At 39.3% G+C, this 26,055-nt stretch overlaps 1 long non-coding RNA gene across 1 annotated transcript in view; it reads right to left on the reverse strand.

Moving 5' to 3' along the window:
* Window positions 1-367: 367 nt before the first annotated feature.
* The window catches only part of LOC106830009 (uncharacterized), a 32,395-nt gene continuing 6,707 nt past the window's right edge, over window positions 368-26,055 (reverse strand). Inside the window, exons 2-5 of the long non-coding RNA XR_006512516.2 lie at window positions 9,308-9,371; window positions 5,575-5,765; window positions 3,814-4,077; window positions 368-2,294 (exon numbers count right to left, since the gene is read on the reverse strand). This is a non-coding gene — a long non-coding RNA (uncharacterized lncRNA). The remainder of the gene's footprint in view (window positions 2,295-3,813; window positions 4,078-5,574; window positions 5,766-9,307; window positions 9,372-26,055) is intronic.

The raw sequence follows: 26,055 nt of genomic DNA on the forward strand, positions 1-26,055 counted from the left end.
GCTCTGCAAAACCTGATCTGGGATTTCTCAGGAAACAATAGGTTAACGCTTTTGCCCTCAACAGACGTTGTGAACTGGTTTTCCTAAGTCTCTTGAATCTGGTGGACCCTGTATCCACTGATTGGCTAAGGAATCAGAACCCTACATGACACTTAACTGTTAGAGTTGTAAATAATCCATTCCAGGTTATAAGAGGCTGAGTATATGACAACCACAGGGATTATAAAAAGCAAGAAAGGTGTGTTTGAAGTAGTCACACATTTCTCTAGTAAAAATGTCTTACTCTGGACCTTTTGCAGATAGAACTCACATCCTCTGATGAGCGTCTGGTCAAAGATTCTAGTAATAAAAGTCTTGGAGACCTGCAGCTGGATAATTTGAACCTTTATTTTACTCCTAGCCAATGGGAGTTAAGATATTGTGTCTTTCTGTCCCAGTACTCAGTTTCTGGACAAGATCAAAGAGTCCATTTACAGGTGCTCAGAAGACATCTATAGCACTAACCCACAGGATGTCGCAATGAAAGGGGGGCATAATGGGTTAAATAGCGTCCCTTCCACAAAAGATACGTCCAAGTCCTAACTCCTGGGACTTGTGAACATGACCTTGTTTGGGTACAGGATCTTCGCAGATATTATTAAATTAAGGATCTTGGGATGAGATCATTCTGGATTTAAGGTGGGTTGTAAATCCAGTGACTTATATCCTCATAAGAAAGGGGAAAGGGAGATTTGAGACACACAGAGCCACAGAGAAGAAGGTAACGTGGAGATCGAGGCAGAGATGGGAGTGCTATGTCTACAAGTGGCACGGATAGGTGGCAACCACTGGAAACTAGGAGAGGCATGAAACAGATTCTCCGTCAGAGTGGCCAGAAGGAACCACCCTTGCTGACATCCTGATTTCAGACTTCTGGTCTCCTGGACGGTGAGAGAATCAATTTCTGTTGTTTTAAGCCACCAAGTTTGTAGGAACTTGTTACGGCAGTCCTAGGAAACCGGGGCACGGAGTGAGCTCATATTTCAGTAAAGTAAAGAGTACGTCATCAGGAAAATGACAATGAAGCATTCTGGGGACTAGAGGAGGAAGCTGGGACCACTTGTAGTTCCTAAAACCTTGTGGCATTCCCCTTGGGTTCCCTCTAGAAGAATGTGGCTCCTCCTCCAGAAATCATGTTTCCTGGTAGTCTGGAAAACCTGCAGTTCTCTTGAGTCCATTGTCCCATTTCCATGAAGGTGTTTGCAAACATTTTGCTCTCAAGGAAGTCTGACCCCTATGATTTAATCAGCCTGATTCTGCAGTCCTGAAATTTCTGCTTGCAGTGGGTCTGAGCTAAGTCTGCGTTGAGGAGGGCAGCCTCCCAGATGCATGTCTGTCCCCGGATTCCTGACTTGTCTCATCTGGAATGAAAGGAAATCACAGCCAACACTGCACTTTGATGTACTGGTGCTTTTATTCTTCCTGTTCTCTGCCTTAAGTGCTCTCACTCCACTTACGGAGCCCGTGCCCATCCTTCGAGATTTGCCCAAATGCCTTCTGCTCTCTGAAGGCTTCCCTGGAACCACAGAATCAATTATGTTTTCTCCCATGTTCCCACAGCTTGTGCACCTCTGTCAAAAGACATATTAAATTGTATTATAGCTTAGTTTTTACATATTTGTTTTACTTGAAACACTCCAGAGGAACTGTTATTCATGTCTGAGTCATCAGCACTTGGTCTAAAACCTAGATCAATAAATGCTTTTTTGTATAAACTAAGGAAAGCAATATCTTAGAAAACCCACAGTAACCAAACTCAAACTTTCTCAAAAACACACAACAGCTATTATTTAACTTCATCTTTTTTTGATTTTAAACTATTAGAATTTGGCAAAGGAATAAAGTAACAGAGAAATTAGGGTGTCCTGTCTGAGGGAAGAGTTCAGTGCGGAATTATGGAGGTCAGCAAATGTTTGCTGCTTTGCCGTCGCGATCAGAGGAGAACTTCTTTCCTGCAGATGGAAAGGGCATTGTCATCCCCAGGAGTGCAAGCTTCTTGAACACATGGGAGGTACGTTATTTCTATTTTGGATTAGAGTTTAAAAAGGCTGTCCAGAACCAACCACTGAAGAAGCACGCTGAGTCATAATTCCTTCCTCTGGTTGCTGCAGAAAGCTGAAGTGTTTACAGCAGCTGGTGTGCAATGTGATGGTGTATCTTTCTGTGGTCTATCCAAATGCCTCCTTTCATCATGTTTGGTTTGGAGTTATACCTGGAGTTTTATGTATTTGAAAATGTTCAGGATGAATCCTCAGCTGTAATAAAAATATAGACTGTACTTTAAGCTTGTATGTGAATGTGCTCCGTAGAAAAGATGAAAACATCCAAGTGAACAGAAGTTGAGGGCATAAACATAAGAGGAAGGTTTGGATAGGTAAGTATGCATGTTCCCATGGGAACATACAGTTGTTGCCAACAAAAGCCATGGGAAAAGGCTACAGACTCTTTCTATGATTCAGGCTAAAATCACATTTGTAAAGGAGTCAAAATACACATGAATCATCTCCTCTTTCATCCACGATGATCATTACTATCTCCAAGTCAAAAGCTGGCCAAGAGTCACAATGAAAACCAGCCTGTTGTGACAACTGGAGATGTTTGCACTAAATTTCCCCACTAAGAAGTCCCAACAGCTTCTAACATCCACCACATAACCTCTAAGTTCCTATGCCTATTAAGACTCTCATAATCCTGCCTTATAGTCTCTATCTCACCTAGTTTGTGACCATTTTCCCATTTGGGTCAAGGTGTTCTTCTCACTACTCCCTATACCCATGTTCATTTATAACTCCAAAACTTTACTCACATTCTTTGTTTTCCAGGACATTTTCCTTCTTCGTCATCTATTCAAACCAATTTATTCTTAAATTCCAGTCCCAGTACCTGTGGGTCCTCTGATCTGTTGGGTTTGTCATGACTGCAACCCTATTGGTCTCTCTGCTCTGAATTTCTATACAGTCACTCAAGAGCTAGAATCTGAAGCTAATATTTCTTTTGAAATCAACTCATCATTTAAGGACACTCATTGGATTCACACACTGCACTAGGAGCATAATGAAGATTTCTGGTTAATCTTCTGCTATTTTCTTTGCTGTTCACCATTGTAAATAATTCTTTCCTTCCCAAAGATAACTAAGGGTTTTTTGCTCCTTTTTAATCCTATGCAAGGGGAAACACCTTTCTCCCCTCCTTGGACTGAGAAAGAATCAGTGTATACTAAACTGGTGAAAGCTATTGGAATCTTCAACTTTAACCTCTTCCAAATTGAATAAACCTCAAAGTACAAATCAGTTACTAATTAAGGAAAGCCTGTGCGGATAAGGAAATACTGGTTTTGGACACTTTGACCACTGTTTGGATACCCAGACTGTGGAATCACTAACAGGCATATTGCCTGGTATCTGCTGAGTCTCGTCCCAGGATTCAGAATGAAAGTGATGCTTTCGGGATCTGAACCTTGCAGGGAAAAATAAATGTTCAAGGCTAGTTCAGATCTCAAAGTCTGGCAATCTCAGTTTAGTCATGAACAGATAATGGGATCTTCCTAACCATAAGATTGGCTTAACATCCGAAACCTCAAAATGCCTCCATTTCTAGGGCAATATGATCTCTGCTTTAAGAAACTGTTTCTGGATGCCAGGAAATTTAGCCTGATATTTTTTAAAGTCACTCTGGTTCACCTGTGCTGAATGAGAGGAAAACTGAAACAAAAATTCTCCTCCCTTTAATTGAACAAAGTGTAGCCTGCCCTTGACTGACTTTTCTGTAGCTTACCTGCTGTGGTAGGTTATTGTCAAAAATGTTTACTCCTTCATCCTTTCACCTCCATTAAGGGGGATATCCTTTTCCCACCCCTTGATTTTGGCCTTGGCCATGTGACTTGCTTTGGCAGATGTGACACAACCAGGGGCTTGAAATGTGCGTGAGTGCATGGGTGTGCCCTCTTGCGCCTCTCTCATCGCCATGGGAGGAGCGTGTCTTGACTAGTCACTGGTCCAAAAAGGGTGAAGACACAGGGAGCAGAGCCGCCCAGATGACCTGCAGTTATGTGAGATTAAATGATTGTTATCTGGAGGTAGTGAGTTTTTGACTGGTTTGTTAGAATTTTTGTGGCAATAGCTAGCTAACTGATGTACATACCAATAGTTCTACAAATGGTGAGATTTTCCCAAGTTTGGTTCAGTTCCCAGAAAATACCATTCTTTTCTTTTTTTGTGAGGCAGATTGGCCCTGAGCTAACATCTGTTTCCAATCTTCCTCTTTTTGCTTGGGGAAGATTGTCGCTAAGCTAACATCTGTGCCAACCTTCCTCTATTTAATGTGGGATGCTGCCACACCATAGCTTGATGAGAGGTGCTAGGTCCATGCCCAGGATCCAAACCTGCGAACCCCGGGCTGCCAAACCAGAGAGCGCTAACTTAACTACTACGCCACTGGGCTGGCCCCCAGAAAATACTGTTCTTGACCCTAAAAGATGCAAACAATATTTTCCCATGGGCCTCTAGATCAAATGGCATAGTGTGCTTCACACTAACACTTCTACTCTCTTTTTTTTGCCTTTTTCGGTTTCTGATATCATGTTTCCCTCTGAGTAATGGGAGTGTTCAGAGGGAAATGTGATGTCTTTATGTGCACAGGTACTTAATTTGATTCCAGGCTCAGAGGAATCTGAGAGTGATTCCTAAACCTGTCACCGTGTGACTGCTGAAACCTTGAAGGTAAGAGGCTATATCAGCCAAGGGCTCAGCAAGAAATAGAGAGCAGGAACTATTTATAGTGATATGGGCAGGGCTAGAGGAACCAGTTAGGGATGTTGAGGTCCCCGGAGACTAGGGACAGCAGGGCGCTATTGCAACCCCCAGGCATCAACAGCAGGGGAAAACAAACCTATTAGGAGAGGCTGGTTGAAACCTAGAGTCAAGATGGACTGCCCAATGGTAGCTGTAGTTTTGGTGCTAAGGCCATTGCTAAAACCACAGAGAAACAGACAGTGAGTGGGAGGGAACAAATACCCTGGCATCTCTCTCCTCCCACATTCTGATCTCCTGCTGGTGCCTCCCACTGAGCAGAGGGTGACACAGTCCATAGAGGTCAGCTTCCCCAGGACAAAGAACACAGCAGAGAAGAACAGAGAACAGATCTGGGGAGAATCAAAGAACAACCAGAAGAGATGTTTATTAACGCTTGTCCCACTTTCCTCAGGAAAGAAAACACGGAGGGAGGAAGGGCAAGAAAGGTGTTATGTTTACAAGGACAGATTGGCAAAAAGACGGAGAATTAGAGAATCAGTGACTGGACTAGTAGATATCTTTGTATTGCACTATGCTGACCTCAAGGATTTCTCTAAAACCATCGTGAGACAAACTAGAAGGTTGTTTTATATATATATATATATATATATATATATATATATATATATATATATACCACAGAATATATTTGATTCAAATTAAATATGAAACTAGAATAATGTTCAATCTTTATCAAGTAGCAATTATATTGTTTTAAAAAACAGTGAAATTAACATTAAATTACCTGGAAGATAATTATTTGGAGGGAGGCTATGGAATTAAGCTTCACACCTGAATCTCTGGATTTGGAAGTGAGATTTAAGAAGAAATATTTTAATGGACGGGGAATCAAACCTATCTTGGTGCCAGATTTCTAGCATCTTGAGCCACGGAATCCTGACGTTTCAATTTTGCGATCCTCTTCTGAGGACTGACCTGTAAAAATATTATGTGGAGCTATTTACCAAATTTATCAACCTATGACACAGTCATAAACCCAAACTCGCCAGAATATTTTAGTTGTTGCTGTGTTAACGTTTTTGAAGGAGGAGAGTGTGGAGGGCAAAGAATGCTTAGGACTCCTGGGTCCACACACACATATACCAGCATCAGCCTTCTCTCTTTCTTCAGCAAAATTATTCTTGCTTTCCATTTTTGTTTCCAAAAGCAGGCGGAGGTGAGTAAAACCAAAACATCAATACATTGAGGATATCTTTTATTATGCAGAAGTATCTTAATATGCTGGGAGGCAATATTATACATTATATCAATTTGCTTTGAGAAATCAAGTAGCTGATTATCCATCTAAACTCAAATATGTGAGACAAAGTCCCTTAGTTTGGGGGTTATTTCCTAAACTAGATCTTCACCTGAGAAGAATTCCCTAACAATAATATTTCGGGGATAAAAACAGGTAAACTCAAAGGGAGTGAATTCTAGGTCTTTAGGAATGCTGGATGTGGAGTGAAGCATTTAGAGTATCAGATGATTTATTAACAATATGTTCTCCCTAATATTATTTTATTAGTGTTTTCTTGATATTAAGTTAACCTAGATTGAGTTTCTCCAGAACAGACCCTGAGACTAGGATTGAGGCCAGGAGTTTATTTGGAAGCAATCTCACGAAGCACTGGGAGGGGAAGGGACAGGGAGCCAGCGGAGGGGAGGAAGCCCACAGAAGATGCAATCATAAGTATGTTACTGCTGTGGGGAGTTGGGGCTCAAGTCTACTGTGCAACTCTGGGAGGCGGTGTGGAGCATATCTGAGAGTTGCCCCACCAAAGGATGAGAAGATGGGAGAATTTAGCCTCTAAATCCCATCTGTCATTAGTTTGAGGGCTGTTCCCAGGGATGTTAACTCCCTGGCACTTTCAGCCTGCCTGGCACCCAGCATGCTCTGATAGAGAAAGCTCTCAGGCTAAGGGATGCAGGTATTGGCAATAGAAAGCTGTCAGCATGTACAGGAATGTTGAGTGCCCAGTGGATATGAGCGGGGCACCAAAAGTACCTACCTTGGAGGTGTTAACTGACTGTAAACACACTGGAAAGCTTCCTCTTAGTGGGAGGAAACCAAAGGCCAGCAACTGAGGGTGGCAAGATATGAAAAGCATAAACTGTAATCCTCCTGATAGCAGTCCTACTTTCTTCCCACACAGGATCCTTGCATGCTTCTCCTCAACCCCCAGGCAGTCACTGAAGGCCAGGCTAAGGGAGGCCTGAGAAAAATTTCTGCCTCTCTTCTCAGAAGACGTTGGCAACAGGTCCAGGAGGGGCTTTACACAGCACACCCAGCAAGAGAATGCACTGCCTTTCTAATCAATGGGAACTTAGTGTCTGTATCCCAAGGAAACAGTATTTCTTTCTCATGCTGTAAATTGTAATCATCCTATTTCTCCACAGGCTTGAAAGCCACAGGATTATCCCTTCAAAAGGAAACACTGAAGTGGAGGTGCTTACTGTTCTTCAATAAAATTTCCACATAGTACTTTCCTTTAGATTTTATGGTACACTCTGTCTCAACTTAAGTCCCAGTCTTACAAAGCTTTCAAACCTCTTAATGTCAAACTTGAATGAGCAGCTAAGACTTGGGCTGTATTTCCTCAACTGGGACATGGAGGAGGACGCAGGAAAGGGGAGTTTCCTCTGGCCTAAGGTTCCAGGGCGCCACAAAAAGATAATGGTTGCCATTGATTCTAGAAAACTGGTTCTCAGGTAGCTTTTAGGCTGATTTCCTTCTCTCTTCACTGGAGGAAGAATTCCTTTCAATAAAGTGAGGACAAGATAAGGCGTGAGCAGTTAACTAGATAAGGGTGGTACTAAGTGTTCTGGTGGGCAAGGGAAACTCACGTGAAAAATATATGAGGCTGAAGTATGAAGCTCATGAAAACACGCTCAATATCTTTAGTCATCAGGGAAATGTAAATTTATCCTAAATTGAGATACTACTTCATACTGACAAGAGATTTTCACATACTGAGGTACATGGGGTAACCATTTGGGTTCAAAGCTTACTTGGCTTGAACTAAAATGCCTGACTTATGGCCTATCAAACATACACTGTACATCTGCTTAACCATTAAATAATGCACTCCCTTAAGGTAAGAATGCATACTTCCCCTCCTACGCACTATTGGTAATGCCCTATTGGTAACATTTGGATTAGTCCCTTTCCTGGTATTACAGTCATGTTCACTTGCTAATTTGCAACTGAGTATCTCTTTGGAATTTTGATGAAAATATATCCTGGGTGTCTTTAATGTATGTTCCTTGTTCTAAAAAGATATAAGACTGTACTGAAACCCATGCTTCTCCAGAATGCCTTCTAAGGCCTTCCCAGGTTATAATCCTCACTCTGGCTCATAGTAAACCCACCCAAATTTTGATTGATAGGTTGGTATGGAATACTTGCATCAACAATACCCACTAGAATAGCCAAAATTTAAGACAGACAATACCAAGTATTGATGAGGACGTGGAACCATTAGAACTCATATATATTGCTGGAGGGAGTGGAAAATGATATAACCACTGTGGCAAAGAATGTGTAGTTTCTTGTGAAGTTAAACATATACTTAACTTACGATCCAGCAATGGCAGTCCTAGGTAATTATCCAAGTGAAAAGATATGTTCACAAAAGGACTTGTACAACAATGTTCAAAGCAGCTTTACTCATAATAGCCAAAAACTGAAAACGACCCAAGAGCATGGGTAAACAAGTTGCGGTATATTAGAGCTCAGCAATAAAAAGGATGAATTAGTGTACTGATACATGCAACAACATGTCTGAATCTCACAAACATAATGCTGAAAAAAGACACTGGACACAAAAAGGTATATAAACATTGTATGTTTCCACTCATATGAAGTTCTAGAATGGATAAAACTAATCTAGAGTAAAAAAAGTCAGTGGTTGCTTTTGGGGGACTGAGGGGTCACCTGAGAAAGAAGGAAGATCTTCCTCATGAGATGGAAATCTGGTAAGGGTGTAGGTACACAAGCATATCGAGTTGTCAAAATTGTTAACACGTGCATATTAATGTATGTAAATTTTACCTTAACAACTGTAAAAATAATGATAATCAAACGGAGGGGCTGGGGAATGGATGGCATAGCTGAAATAAGTGTGGTAGAATATTAATAGCTGAAGTTGAGTGATGAGTAAGTGGGGTTCATTATACTATTCTGTTTATCTGTGTTTGAAATTTTCCATAAAAAAAGTTTTAAAAAAGACAATAGGTGAAAATCACCAAAAGGCTTTCAGGGAATTAAAAATAGTTTAGTATGGCTGGAGTGGACAATGTCTTTTCCACTCTTTCATCTCACAGGAGTCTTCCCAGACAGTGACGGACCAAAGATACCAAATCTTGTAGTCACATCTCATTCCAGAGTGTGGATGGTTACGATGACTAGCTAACATAAACCAACAATTGCGGTGGGAAAAACAGAAGTGCATATCTCATGTGTAAACATAACTCACCAAATAGCGTTCCTTGAGGCACCTTGCAGCAACTGGAACAAGGCTTTAAACTTGAGCCATTTACCTACCATGGAATATGGACATGTTTACTGGTACAGGCTTAGACAAGCATAATCCCTTTCTTAACTTGGTAAAGTTCCTGAAATTGCAGTAACTACACCACACCCAATCAACAACTTTATAAATTAAAAATTATATGTCTGAAAATATATAAGAAATATGCTCAATAAAGCAGCATCCCTCATCATTTTCTATTTTAAAACAGATTAATGTCAATATTGTGGGTGTTTCGTAAGAGTCTACAATTAAATTTCCTTCATCTTAATGCAATGCATTTGTGTGTGCATGTGTGTGTATTTGTGTGAAATCAGGGGTCTGTGTTGATTTGCTAGAGTGCACCGTAGATTTCTTTTTTAGGAAAAACTTAAAGTGCCGTTTAATTTTACAGATGAGAGAAGTGAAACCAGGAGAAATGAAGTGATTTGTTCAAGGTAACAAGGGGTAAGACCACCACTCAGATTTTCTGATTTCTTCAAATTGAGGCAGACTATTCTACAATGTGCATGAATATGAAACGCTTCCCATTAGCTGCATCCATATTGAGTAACTCAAGAGAAGTTTATCTTGGCAATTCACAGAACACTATAAAAATACAGAATTGTTCAAAAGGTTTCCAGTACACTAGCAGAAATATTCTTTTGGCCTATGAAGATTATAATACTGGAATAGTATTATACTGGATTATAATACTGTTTTTATTATACCAGATTATAATACTGGAACAGGGTGACATCTTCAAAAAGATTTGGGAAAATACTGCTAATTCACAATTTACATATGCTTGCTGACACAGCATTAGAGTAGATATTGAACTGCCCAAGACCCTTTCCTCTCTTTACTTTCTCTTCTTGCCCACATCTTTACTTGGGTGCCACCACACCATCTTTACACCAGTTTTTTCAAGTGGTGGGTTACAATCCATTCGTTGGTTACCAAATCAGTGGGATACAGTCAGCATCTTAAAAAAATAATATTAATTAGATTAGAAAATAGTGTACAACACACAAAGTTAAGGCAAGGATTATTTTGTGAAATTTTTGTTTCAGTCACATACATATGTGTGTACACTGGGTGGCAATGTAAAAAAATTTCTTATTGTAGATCACAGTCCAAAGGACTTGAGAGCCAATGGCTCTCAAAGGTTCTCATGGGGACTTTAAAATACTTTAACTCTGATTACTCCTTTCTCAACTCATGTGTTTGTGTTGTCTACTATTTTAATTGTCATTTTTAGAACCACACCAATGAGACATTATTATCGTCATCATTTATCATAATAAACAATGTCCAGATTTACTTACATGTTTATTAATTTCTTTGGTAAAATTCACATAATATAAAATTCACAATTTTAACCATTTTAAAGTGTACAATTCAGTGGCATTTAGTACATTCACAACAATGTGCGACGATCACCACCATGGGTTTCAGAATATTTTCATTATCCCGAAAGGAAACTCCAGGTCAATTAAGCAGTCTCTCCCCATTCCTTCTTCTCCCAGGCTCTGGAAACCAGTAATTTGCTACCTGTCTTTATGGATTTTCCTATTCTAGATATTCCAAATGGAATCATACAATATGTGACCTTCACGTCTGGCTTCTTTCACTTAGCATAACATTTGAGGTTCATCCATGCTGTAGTAAGTATAAGTAATTAATTCCTTTTTTGTGGGTGAACAATATTTCATTGTGTGAATATACCAGATCTATTTATCCATTCATCTACTGATGGACATTTGGGTTGTTTCTACTTTTTGGTTACTGTGAATAGTGTCGCTATGAACATTTGTATATAAGCATCTGTTTGTATATATGTTTTCAACTTTTGGGTGCATATACCCACGAGTAGAATTGCTGGTTCCTATGGTAATTCTATGTCAAACTTTTTGAAGAACCCTAAGCTTTTTTCCACAGTGGCTACATCATTTAAAATTCCCATCAACAATGTACAACATTTCCAATTTCTCCACATCCTCCCCAACACTTATTTTCCATTAAAAAAATTATAGCCATACTACTGGGCATGAAGTGGTATCTCATTGCAGTTTTGATTTGAATTTTTCTAATGATTAATGATGTTGAACATCTTTTCATGTGCTTGTTGGCCATTTGTATATCTTCTTTGGAAAAATGTCCATCCAAGTCCTTTTCTCACTTTTTAATTGTGTTATCTTTTTGTTGTTGAGTTGTACAAGCTCTTATAAATTCTGGATACTAGACAAAAGATTTATATGACTTGCAAATAATATCTCCTATTCTGTAGGCTGTCTTTTCACTTTCTTGATAATGTCCTTTGATGCACAAAATTTTTAATTTTGATGAAGTCCAATATATTTTTTCTTTTGTTGCTTGTGCTCTTGGGCTCATATCTAAGAAGTTACTGCCAAGTCCAAGATCACGAAGGTCTACCCATTTTCCTCCAAGGGTGTTATGCTTTTAGCTCTCACATTTAGGATTGATCCATTTTGAGTTAATTTTTGTATATAGTGGGAGGTAAAGTGTCCAACTTCATTCTTTTGCATGTGGGTATCCTGAACTTATTTTCACATATTTCTTCTTCTTTCCAGAGTACATTCTTTAAAAGTTCCTTCAGGGAAGGTTTCTTGGTAGTAAATTCAATCTATGTTTGTGTGAAAATTTCTTTATTGCCCTTGTCCTTGAAAAACAGTTTTGCTAAATCCACAAATCTAGGTCGACAGTTATTTTCTCTCCAGAACTTTGAAGGTATCATTCCACTGTGTTCTCACTTCCATTGTTGCTACTGTAAAACCTGGTATCTATTTGTCCTCCTTTGTAATAATCAATTATCTACCTTTTTTCTCTGCCTGCTTTTAAGACCTTTTAAGACCATCTTTGATATTCTTTGGTTTTACTAAAACAGATCTGGGTGTGGCTTTCTATTGATTTATCCATTCTATCTTGGACTCTTGTGTCCTCTATCTGTGGATTCATGTCCTTTCACCAGTTTTGCAAAATCCTCAGTCTTTATATCTTCAAATATTGCCTTTTTTCTATTTTCTCCTTCTGGAATTCCAATTAGATGTGTTATACCTACTCCTTACCTCCTCCATGTAGCTTAACCTCTCTATCATATTCACTGCCTTGTCTCTATGTATGACAGTCTATTTCCTTCATATTTAATTCTCTCTTCACCTGCAAATATTCTGCTGTTTAATTCATCCACCAAGTTATTAATTTCAGTAACTGTATTTTACTTATAAATATTCTAATTGGTTTTTCAAATATGCCTCATATTTTTTATTAGACTTATATTTTGATCCCTTTTCAGTTTTTATTTCATCTTTAATTTCTTTTCTTTGTTCTTTTTTTTGAAGAAGATTAGCCCTGAACTAACATCTGCTGCCAATCCTCCTCTTTTTGCTGAGGAAGACTGATCCTGAGCTCACATCCGTGCCCATCTTCCTCTACTTTATATGTGGGATGCCTACCACAGCATGGCTTGCCAAGTGGTGCCATGTCCACACCCGGGATCCGAACCTGCGAACCCCGGGCTGCCAAAGTGGAACGTGTGCACTTAACCGCTGTGCCACTGGGCCGGCCCTTCATCTTTAATTTCTTAAAAGACTTGATCCATAATTACTTTATACTCTATGATAATTTCAAATCTAAATTCTCAAGAATCTAAATGTGCTCTTATTGTTTTCTCCTGACTTTCATCCATGGTATGTTTGTTAATTTCTTATGTTATATTTGATTGTGTTTAACCTTTGCAAATCAGAAAGCCTCAACCGGGGACTTATATTTGTTTCTTCATGGATCCAGTGGAGACTACTGATCTGGGGCCACTCTAGTCCTCTTCAAAGATCCTGGCTTAATGGAAGAGTCCCACTCTCTAAGCTGCAGAAAACCCAAGGCTTAATCTTCCAATCTCGGTGCTGGGATTGACCTTTTCCCCCAAAGGCAATCCTTGTCTTTTAATTTGTTTAAACGTTCATTATTCCAGTTTTAATGTTTTCACTATCCATATCTGGCACATGGAGATATCCTTCATTTCTTGTATGTCAGCAATGTATTAAAATTATATTTGAAATTTATCCAGTTTCTAGTCACATTGTAGTGGCAGAGTCATTCTCTCTAGTCCATCATAATCTTAGCAGTGAAAAGCATAAGAAATATTTTTATCTCTATCAGTTGGAGGTTATAACTATGGAAGAAAAAAGAGGAAGTGAGAAGTAAATAATAAGCCACGTAGATGTGTTTAATAAGAGGATTTGGTTTCAAGGACCATGATTAGACCATGCTTCTTTTCCTGAGGGCTAGAGAGAGGGATAGTGGAATAGATGGAGAATAGTTAGTTATAAATGGGGCTAAAATGGCTTCAACCAAATTCACCTTAAATAGTGAAAAAGAAACAATGTTGTCATACCTAACTACTTAAAATAAGTCATGTTTTCACGAAATGATATGCTTCTTGAGAATAATATATTTCTTTCACCGTGCCCAGGGCCCCAACATAGAATAAGCACTTACGTATTCTTTGGGATCTAAAACTGCTATGCTAAAAAGATCTTTAAAGGTCACGTAGTTTAACATTTTAAATTTAAAGACAAATAACTTGGATTACAGTTTTAAGCAACTTATCCTGAGGTCACATAGCTAGTGTAACAGATCATGGGAGTAGACCCAAAGTCTCCTACTCCAGGCCATGCTTGTCTATTAACCACACTACACCATTGAATTGAGTCAAAATGAATTGTTCAAGTATGTGGCATTGCATACCAAAAAGAAGGGGAAAAAAGCTCTCTTTGAATTAATTGTTTTTCTTCTTTCCCTTTTACAGAACTGATGACTTCATACATAAGCTTGTTTGCTGAAGGCACATATTTTCTATGAATATAAACCCTCTATTGTGCGTTTTTTAAAAAACAATTTTCACTATAAGGACAAAATCTTTCTCTTTTTTTTGGTAATAGTTCAACTACTCCAGGAGTAAACAAGAAACACAGCTCTAGCTAAAGAGCAGGAAAGAGCTGATTTGTGCACCAGAATCAAGGTGGCTCAGACAGAGATATAAACAGCAAATATGTGATGCTGAGGTTAAGAGGGAAAGAAAGAGCCGTCCCTGTGTGAAGTGGGTTAGGTTGGGATCTGAAATTCTAAGATGGATATGCTTGGCTGATTTGGGGAGGTTTTAAAGTGGTGAAGGCTCAATGCATGCTGTCTTTGTCCACTTTTCTACCTCCCTTCAGGGTGGGGCTAAGCAGAACCAGACTGGAGTTTCTTTAGAGATCTGTTTAGTGGAAGGGTGCCGCATGGTCGAGGGCTTGCTTGTAGCACTGTAGATTTGGTCACCAGATGCGGCAGTTGTTTTCTACCACGCTGGAATCCAGGATGACATGTACAGGACATTCTGCATTTCTTCCCCAATAACGGAGGTGAGCTATGGAGGCAGGGTGGGGAGGCCGAGTGTATAGGATGGATGCAGCTAGGCTGAGTAGAGCAGACAGCAATGAAGGACAGGTGTTTGTATACATATAGGTGAGGAGAGCTAGAGACAACTCTGGATACCCAAGAATGGACCCATCTGTCCCATAGCTCACAGCTGGGATTAGTAACAGATTGGCTAGGAACAGACTACATCTGTTTCACTACTTAGACAACCTTCTCTGGTGTGTGGGACTTGCCCATTAAGCTCTTATGGCTCTCCTTGGCCCACTTATAGAGGCAGCAGGGAATGATAAAAGGTAGAGTAGATATACACAGAGAGAGAGAGCAGTTAGAGTGGATATGGGGAGACTAGTCAGGAGGTTGTTGCAGTGAAAGAGAAATGATGGCAATTTGAATAATAAAAGGGTTATAGTACAGTCAAAAAAGATATTTGAAAGCTGTAAGAGAACACTACATAAAATTTTGGTACTATGAAATTAAAAATCTAGACGAAATGGATGATTATACAGGAAACACAAATTACCAAAGCTGACTCAGGAAGAGAGAGAAAACCTAAACAGACCAGGTAGCACCAGGGATGAGAGGTGGGGCGGAGGAGGTAAAAATCATGTAAAAATGCCTGCCTTTTAAAAAGTCCCCAAGTTAGACCAAGAACTCTGTCAAACATTCAGAGTGCAGGTAATACCCATGATATTCACATTATTCTAAAGCATCAGAAAAGAGGGAATTTTAAAATAACCTGGGACCAAAATCTTGCCAAGAATCGTTCAGAACTGTAGACCAGCCTCTCAAGAAAATATAAATGAAAAATCATAAATAAAATATATAACAACTGATTCCAACAGCATATTTATAAAATACACTGTGCCCAAACAGGTTTTATTTCAGAAGTTAAAGGATGGTTAAATACTAGAATATCTATAAAGTGATCAATGAATGAAATTTTTTTTTAAAGACTGGACCCTGAGTTAACATCTGTTGCCAATCTTCTTTTTCTTCTTGTTTTTCTCCCCAAAGCCCCCCAGTACATAGTTGTATATTCTAGTTGGAGGTCCTTCTGGTTGTGCTATGTGGGGTGTCACCTCAAAAGGCCTAATGATCAGTGCCACGTCCGTGCCCAGGATCCGAACCAGCAAAACCTGGGGACGCTGAAGCGGAACACACAAACTTAACCTCTCAGCCACAGGGCTGGCCCCTGGATTTTATTAATAGAATAAAAGATCAAAAAAGCAAAAGATCAGGAGCCAGTAATTAGAGTAGAAGTCAGAGGCTGAACAAGCAGCCTGTTTTGGGTCCAGTCAAAATGTGGTGAAGATGATTATCCCAAAGGACAGTGGGAAAATTAAAGTACAGGAGCTGAGTCTGTAAATGAGACATATTTGATGAACTTTCCTGTTGTTTTTTTCCCTTTGGGATGCTTCCACTATAGAAGGAAGATCCTTTCTAGCACAAATAATTCAAGTGATTTAGTATTCCCCCTGAGGCTTCTATTGGTGTACTACCACCAAATCTGGAATTAAAAAAAAAATTTAATAGAGGAGTGAGGTCAGCATCATTGCAATGTGAGCTGTTCCCTTAGTCTCTCCCCTCTAAGATACAACCAAAAGGATAGTCATTAGCCAACAGAGGATAGCCACACAACACAACTGGATGTCTGAGAGATCCACACAGCCATATAATTGAAATTGGGGGTACTGGATCCCCAGGAAGCAGTGGAAGGAGGTGAGCGGATCTCCTCCCCCTCCCCAGTGGCACTGCTCTAGGGCATGGGATCTCAAACAGTGGCTGGTGTGCAACTCTAAGAGGAGATGGGGGAAAAGGTAGGCCTCTGTGGGAACACTTTTGCTTTCAGAGTTACATCCCAGCCCATGGGAGCACTTCACACCGAGGCAGCTCAGCTACTACTTGGACACCCCCACCAAGACCAGGACTCAAGGCTGGTTGCCAGTGAGTGCAGAGCTGGCTCATGCATGTGAAAGAAAGCACCCCTCCCCTCCTCTCCTGCCTGGTGCACCAACTTGGCTGGTCAGCCAGGACAGCAGATCTGCACCAGAGGACCTGCAGCTGCGTGAGGGACCCATCAAGCAGTGGTAGCAGATGAGCCTTATTGGCATGACTTCCACCAGTTGGGTACAACTTCCACCAGATGGGTGCAACTTCCAGTGGATATGGTGGGTTCAGAAAACACAGCTCCTGCCCCGCCCCCTACACCCTGCCACAGTGGTTGCAGGTGGAATCTGCAACAAGATACTACCACTATGTGTCGGCAAAGGTCCACTTCATCAAACACCATGAAGAAATACATTAACACTCCACATCAGAAGGAAAATGGCAAGTCTCCAGAAACCAATCCTGAAGTCAAAGAAATTTACAATCTAAATGACAAAGAATTCAAAATAGTTATCATAAAGAAATTCAATGAGTTACAAGAAAACTCACAAACACAAGGCAATGAACTCTGGAATAAAATTAATGAGCAGAAGGAATTCTTCACAAAAGAGACTGAAACTCTAGGAAAAAAACAAACAGAAATGCTGGAGAGGAAAAGCAGAATGAATAGACAAAAAACTATCCAGAAAGCTTAAAAACAGAGCTGACATTACGGAGAACAGAATTAATAATTCAGAGGACAGAAATATAGAAATGCTTCAAGTGGAAGAGGAGAGATAGACAAAGAAAAAACAAAGAAATTTTCTGAGAAATATCCAGCTCAATTAGAAAATGCAACATAAGGATTATAGATATTCAAGATGGAGAAGAAAGGGAGACAGGAGCTGGGAGCTTGCTCAAAGAAATAATAGCTGGGAACTTCCTAAACCTGGAGAAGGAACTGGAATTACAAGAAAATGAAGCCAATAGAACTCCTAATTACATCAATGCAAAAAGACCTCCCCCAAGGCATATATTAGTAAAACAGGCAAAAGTCAATGACAAAGAAAAAATATTAAGGGCAGCAAGGCAGAAGAGAATAATCTACAAAGAAACCCCTATCAGGCTTTCAGTGGACTTCTTGGCAGAAACCTTATAGGCTAGGAGAGAGTGGAATGATATATTAAAAATACTGAAAGACAATAACTTTCAGGCAAGAATACTCTATCCAGTGAAACTATCCTTCAGATATGACGGAGAAATAAAAACTTTCTCAGATAAACAAAAGGTGAGGGAGTTCATCACCACAAGACTCCTTCTGCAAGAAATGATCAAGAATGTTCTCATACCTGAAACAGAGGAAAACGTTTACAAAGCCTCGAGCAAGGAGATAAATAGACAGCAAAAGATCAGAAAACTGCAGCTGTCTTTCAGAACAGGTTAGCAAACACTTAATTATAACATTAAAGGGAAGGAAAGCATCAAAAATAACTATAAATGCTTCATTTTTTTTTAAAGATTGGCACCTGGGCTAACAACTGTTGCCAATCTTCCTCTTTTTTTTAAGGATTGTCACCTGAGCTAACAACTGTTGCCAATCTTTTTTTTTTTTCCTGCTTTATCTCCCCAAACCACCCCCCCCCCCCACCCCCCTAGTACACAGTTGTATATCTTAGTTGCCAGTCCTTCTAGTTGTGGGATGTGGGACGCCGCCTCAACGTGGCCTGATGAGTGGTGCCATGTCCGAACCCTGGGCCACCACAGTGGAGTGTGCGAACTTAACCACTTGGCCACAAAGCCGGCCCCTAAATGCCTCATCTTAATCACAGACTCACATCACAAAATGGAATAATTTGTGACAATACCTCAGAAAGGGAAGAAGAAAAGGATAGAAACTGCTTAGCCTATGGAGATAAGAGGCTACCAGAAAATGGACTATCTCATCTCTGAGATCTTTTGTACAACTCTCATGGTAAACAAAAAATCAGAACAAAGATACAGATGATAAATAAAGAGAAAACTGAGAAAACCATCATAGAAAATCACCACACTGAAATGGCAGTCAGAAATACATGGTAAGAGAAACAGAGGAAATACAGAAAAACTGGAAAACAAGAGATAAAATGGCAGTATTAAGCCCTCATATATCAATAATCACTCTAAATGTAAATGGATTGAATTCTCCAATCAAAAGACACAGAGTGGCTGGATGGATTAAAAAACAAGACCCAACAATATGACATCTCCAGGAAACACATCTCAGCTCTAAAGACAAACACAGGCTCAGAGTGAAGGGATGGAAGACAATACCCTAAGCAAATGGCAAACAAAAGAAAGCAGGTGTTGCCATTCTTATATCAGACGAAGCAAACGTCAAGATAAAAAAGGCAATGAGAGACGAAGGGGGCAGTATATAATGATAAAAGGGACATTCCACCAAGAAGACATAACACTTATGAATATATATGCACCTAACACAGGAGCATCAAAGTACATAAAGCAACTAGTAACAGATCTAAAGGGAGAAATTAACATCAATGCAATAACAGTAGGGGACCTCAACACTCCACCAACATCAATGGATAGATCAGCTAGACAGAAAGTCAACAAGGAAATAACGGAATTAAATGAAAAACTAGACCAGATGGACTTAGTAGATATATATAGAACATTCCATTGAAAAGCAGTAGAATACATATTCTTCTCAAGTGCATATGGAACATTCTCAAAGATAGGCCATATTTTCGGAAAGAAGCTAAGGTCTCAATAAATTTAAGAAGATTGGAATCATATCAAGCATCTGTTCTGACCATAATGCTATGAAACTAGAAATCAACTACAAGAAAAAAGCTGGGAAAGTCACAAATATGTGGAGACTAACCAACATGTTATTGAACAACCATTGGGTCAATCAAGAAAACAAAGGAGAAATCAAAAAAATATCTGGACATAAGGGCCAGCCCTGTGGCCTGGTGGTTAAGATTGGTGTGCTACACCTTGGCAGCCTGGGTTCAATTCATGGGCATGAACCTATGAGTGGGCCACTCATTGGTGGCCAGGCTGTGGTGGCAACCCACAGAGAAAACAGAGGAAGACTGGCACAGATGTTAGTTCAGGGCAAATCTTCCTCAAGCAAAAAGAGGAAGATTGGCAACAGATGTTAGCTCAGGACAAATCTCACTAAGCAAAAAAGAAAAAAAACTCTGGAGACAAATGAAAATGAAAATACATCACACCAATTCTAATGAAATGCAGCAAAAGCAGTTCTATGAGGGACATTCATAGTAATACAGGCCCACCTCAACAATCAAGAAAATTCTCAAATAATCTTAAATTATACTTAACGGAACTAGAAAAAGAAGAACAAAGCAAGCCGAAAGTCAGCAGAAGGAGGGAAACAATAAAAATTAGAGCAGAAAGAAATGAAATAGGGGCTGGCCCAGTGGCCAAGTGGTTAAGTTCGCGCGCTCCACTGCAGGCGGCCCAGTGTTTTGTTGGTTCAAATCTTGGGCGCAGACATGGCACTGCTCATCAGACCACACTGAGGCAGCATCCCACATGCCACAACTAGAAGGACCCACAACGAAGAATATACAACTATGTACCAGGGGGCTTTGGGGAGAAAAAGGAAAAAAAATAAAATCTTTAAAAAAAAAAAGAAAGAAATGAAATAGAAAACAAAAAACCAGTAGAAAGGATCAATGAAACAAAGAGTTCGTTCCTTGAGAAGATAAACAAAATTGGCAAACCCTTAGCCAGACTGAAAAGAAAAAAACAGAGAAGGCTAAATAAATAAAATTAGAAATGAAATAGGAGAAATTACAACGGATACCACAAAAATACAAAAAATTATAAGAGAATATTATGAAAATCAACAAGCCAACAAATTGGATAACCCAGAAGAAATGGGTAAATTCTTAGATTCATACAACCACCCAAAACTGAGTCAAGAAGAAATAGAGAATCTGAATAGGCCAATCACAAGTAAAGAGATGGAAACAGTAATCAAAAACCTCTCAAAAAATAAAAGTCCAGGACCAGATAGCTTCTCTGGAGAATTCTACCAAAGATTCAAAGAAGATTTAATACCTATCCTTCTCAAACTATTCCAAAAAACTAAAGAAGACAGAATTCTTCTTTCCTCATTCTATGAGGTCAACATTACCCTGAGACCAAAAGCAGACAAGGACAGCACAAAGAAGGAAAATTACAAGCCAATATCGCTGATGAACGTAGATGCAAAAATCCTCAACAAAATATTGGCAAACTGAATTTAGCAATACATTAAAAGGATCATACACCACGATCAAGTGGGATTTATACCACAGATGCAGGGATGGTTCAACATCTGCAAATCAATCAATGTGATACACCACATTAACAAAATGAGGAATAAAAATCACATGATCATCTCAATAGACACAGAGAAAGCATTTGAGAAGATCCAACATCCATTTATGACAGAAACTCTCAATAAAATGGGTATAAAAGGAAAGTACCTCAACAGAATAAAGCCACATATGACAAAACCACAGCCAACATACTGATAAAAAACTAAAAGCCATTCCTCTGAGAACAGGAACATGATAAGCATACCCACTGTCTCCACTCCTATTCAACAGAGTACTGGAGATTTTGGCCAGAGCAATTGGACAAGAAAAAGAAAGAAAAAGTATTCAAATCGGAAAGGAAGAAGTGAAATTCTCATTGTTTGTGCATGATATGATTTTATACATAGAGAATCCTAAGGAATCCATCAGAAAACTATTAGAAATAACAAGTACAGCAAAGTTGCAGGATACAAAATCAACTTACAAGAATAAGTTGCATTTCTATACACTAATAACAAACTAGAAGAAAGAGAAATCAAGAATACAATCCCATTTACAATTGCAACAAAAAGAATAAAATATCTAGGAATAAATTTAACCAAAGAGGTGAAAGACCTATACAATTAAAACTATAAGACATTATTAAAAGAAAGTGAAGATGACATAAAGAAATGGAAAGATATTCCATGCTCATGGATTGGAAGAATAAACACAGCTTAAAAAGTCCATATTACCTAAAGCAATCTACAGATTCAATGCAATCCAATCAGAATCCCAATGACATTCTTCACAGAAATAGAACAAAGAATCCTAAACTTTATATGGAACAAGAAAAGACCTCGAATAGCCAAAGCAATCCTGAGAAAAGAAGAACAAAGCTGGAGGCATCACAATCCCTGACTTCAAAATATACTACAAAGCTATAGTAATCAAAACGGCATGGTATGGCATGAAAACAGACAGAAAAATCAATGGAACAGAACTGAAAGCCTAGAAATAAAACCACATATCTAAGGACAGCTAATCTTTGACAAAGGAACCAAGAACATACAGTGGAGAAAGGAAAGTCTCTTTAATAAATGGTGTTGGGAAAACTGGACAGCTACATGCAAAGAATTAAAGTAGACCTTTATCTTACACCATACACAAAAATTAACTCAAAATGGATTAAAGACTTGAATGTAAGACCTCAAACTATAAAACACCTAGAAGAAAATATAGGTAATATACCCTTTGACATTGGTCTTAGCAGCAACTTTTGAATACCATGTCTACTCAGGCAAGGGAAACAAAAGAAAAAATAAAGAAATGGGACTACCTCACACTCAAAAGCTTCCGCAAGGCAAAGGGAACTACAAACACACAAAAAAAGACAACCCATCAATTTGGAAAAAATATTTTCAAGTCATTTATCTGACAAGGGGTTAATCTCCAAAATATATAAAGAACTCATGCAACTCACCACCAACAAAAAAAAACTCGATCAAAAAATGGGGAGAGGATATGAACAGACATTTTTCTTTTTTTTGTTTTTGAGGAAGATTAGCCTTGAGCTAACATCTGCTGCCAATCTTCCTCTACTTTATATGTGGGACGCCTGCCACAGCATGGCTTGCCACGTGGTGCCATGTCCTTACCTGGGATCCGAACCGGCAAACCCTGGGCCGCCAAAGCGGAACGTGTGCACTTAACCGCTGCACCACTGGGCCAGCCCTGAACAGATATTTTTCCAAAGAGGATATACAGATGGCCAACAGACACATGAAAAGATGTTCAACATCACTAATCATTAGGGAAATGCAAGTCAAAATTACAATGAGATATCACCTTATACCTGTCAGAATGGCTATAATTACCAAGACAAAAAATAATGAATGTCGGAGAGGGTGTGAAGAAAAGGGAACCCTCATACACTGCTGGTGGATATGCAAACTGGTACAGCCACTATGGAGAACAGTACAGAGAGTTCTCAAAAAATTAAAAATAGAAATACCATACGATCCAGCGATCCCACTACTGGGTATTTATCCAGAGAACTTGAAATCAACAATTCAAAGAGACTTATGCACCCCTATGCTCATTGCAGCCTTATTAACAATAGCCAAGACATGGAAGTAACCCAAATGCCTATCAACTGATGACTAGATAAAGAAGATGTGGTATATATATACAATGGAATACTAATCAGCCATAAAAAAAGACAAAATCATCCCATTTGCCATGTGGATGGACCTTGAGGCTATGATGTTAAGTGAAATAAGCCAGACAGAGAAAGACAAACACTGCATGATTTCACCCATATGTGGAAGATACCCAAACACATGGATAGAGAACAGATTAGTGGTTAGCAGAGGGGAAGGGGGTTGAGGGGAGGGCAAAAGGTGTAAAGGGACACATATGTATGCTGACTATTGGTGGTGAGCACGATGCAATCTATACAGAAACTGATAAATAATAATGAAATTATACAATGTTATAAGCCATTATGATCTCAATAAAATAAGTGAAAAAAAAGGACATTAGGACATTAGTGGAAATTTATTGGCAAAATATGAATCAGGTCTTCAGTTTAGCCAGCAGTAGTATGCCAAGGCCAATTCCCTGGTTCCGACTACTACAGTACTGTTATGCAAGATGGTAACATTAGAGGAAACTGGGTGAAGGATACATGGAAACTGTACTATTCTGACAGCCTTTCTATCAGTCTAAATTACGTTCAAAATAAAAAGATTTATAAACAGTTTTTCGTCAATTCAAAAATGGTATTTAAGTATGGAGAGGAACAGATAAGTGTCATGAAGGTAAAGGTCAGAATATCTGCTGTATTCCTGTTAAAGTGGCCGGATAATGTGCCTGAAGTATGAGGCAACAATAAGCTTCTTAATACTGTCCCCAGGCAGACACAGACTATCCACCCAGACAGGCAGCCCTAGATCCTAAGGTCTCACTCGCAAGGGCACGTGCTTTACTGCTCAGATCACTCACACTTTCTCTGAAACCAGCCAAATCCAAAGGAGGGGCTTTGCGAGATATGCTCACAACTTTCTCCTGAATTCGCTGATTGGATAAATAGCTCCTTCCGCCGGAGACAAGTGAACAGGCAGAAAGAGGCCAGCTGTGTTACACCAACACATTTCCTCCACACAGAAGGAAATATCAAGCATTGGGAATAAGGGTTTCCTGCAGCCCTCCCTTACATAACTTTCTGGACCAGAGTTTTTATTTGTGCTTTTGTTTTATAGGGGAAGAATTTATTTTAGACTATGGATTCTATTCCTCTATTGATTATAGAACTATTCAGATCTTCTATTTCTTCTTGAGTTGATTTTAGTAGATTATGTATTTTTATTAATGGTTCATTTCATCTATATTTTCAAAGGCACCAGCATAGGAAACAACCGCCGCGGTGCCCCCTCTGGAAGCAAAGGGGGCATCTTTTTCTCTCCTGCTACTTATTACAATGGCTATGCAAGTCCTCACTTGGGTGACAAGCTGTGGTTTAATCTCATAGACCAGAAGAAAGCATCTAGTGAGAGAAAGAGGATTGAAGTGGCAGTTCCCAACATCTGGGACTCTCCTTAGACTCCTGAGCCAGAGTCTGATGAACATACACCAGAAGAGAATGAAGAGCACCACTTCAGCTTCTACTTCTACTACTGAGAGAAAAAGGAAGGAGGAGGAGGAGATGCAGCAGCAGCGGTCGTGTAATCATTCAAGAGAAAGGTCAAGGAAAAAATTACCAAAATAAAACACAAATGACAATGACTCTTAATTCTGAAATGCTAGTGACAGAGACGTAAAGGGAAAGGCAAGAAAGCCAAGAAAAAGGAAAAAAAGAAGAAATGTGGATTAAAGGAATATAAGAAAAAAGTCTAAGAAGCATAGAAAAGGGGACAGCGACTCAAGCTTTCAAGATTCCCAACAAGAGTCTCTGGAGGGTCTCTGGAAGGATCAATCAGAGCCTGGAAAACTGTCGGGTTTATCTTAGAAGCATGGCCATGGTCTGTCACCTGGTGAAGTTGCAGCTGTGGCTAAATGTGAAAACACTGGGGAACTTGTCCCACAAACATGCATAAAGAAAACACATCATTTAAATGGTCAGGTTCCACAGTAAGTTCAATGGACAAATGGAGGCCCTGTGATTGGGAAAAGAGAACCAGATACAGAGGGCGGAAGCAAAGATGGCTGTGTATCCTTCAATGAGAAGACAGCCTAAAGAGAAAGAACAAAATTCTGACTACAGGGCAGGATGACCAATAAGGATTGTCTGATCGTCTGGTAGACATCTTGATTTACCAACAAAAAAATGAGACACACACACACATCTGAAAAAGCCTTACAGTGCTACAGTGTCTTTTATTTGATTCTCTCAGTCTTTCCAGAAAGTTACTAATTGACATAACTTTAGCAGGTTCCTTGGGTCATTTTAGATGGACTGACCATAGTAACTCTCTGTTTCAAATTGAAATCATGAATGAAAGCCTACTGCATTAGGGGAGGTGATAACGAGAAAGAATCCATAAGACAAGAAACTTAACTCTCATGCCATGGGATGGTGCCATTAGCTCTATGTAATGTCCCCACTTCCACTCCCCCATGAACTTGTGGAAAATCATCACCCCTTTATTGAATGCTCAGCTGAACAAAGTAAATCTAGAATTTAAAAATTGATTTATATAATCCAATATGTAGTCTACCTTAAAAATTATAATATTTGGATTCTAGTCCCTATCCCACCACAATTCATCTCAAAAAACAAACAAAAAAGTAAATGAATCCAAAGACTTGTCTTCATGAAAAGTTCTGAAGTAAATATGGCAGAAGGATGTGGTAAAGCTGGGTGGCAGGTGCACAGTGTTTATACATTGTTCTCTACTCTTCTCCGTATGCTTGAAATACTATATAATTTTAAAATAGTAAAAGAATAAATGAAAGAATGATTAAAGGTTAGTTAAGTGAAGAGGGACAAGAAACCAGTTGCATCAGAAAGAACAGTATGTGCAAAGGCACAGAGAAATACCATTGGAAGTAGAGGCAAGATACTTCATGAAGGTGCCTGGCAAGGACAGGAAGGAGAGA

Source organism: Equus asinus, chromosome 1 (genome assembly GCF_041296235.1).
Source record: "Equus asinus isolate D_3611 breed Donkey chromosome 1, EquAss-T2T_v2, whole genome shotgun sequence".
In the NCBI taxonomy this organism is placed as follows: domain Eukaryota; kingdom Metazoa; phylum Chordata; class Mammalia; order Perissodactyla; family Equidae; genus Equus; species Equus asinus.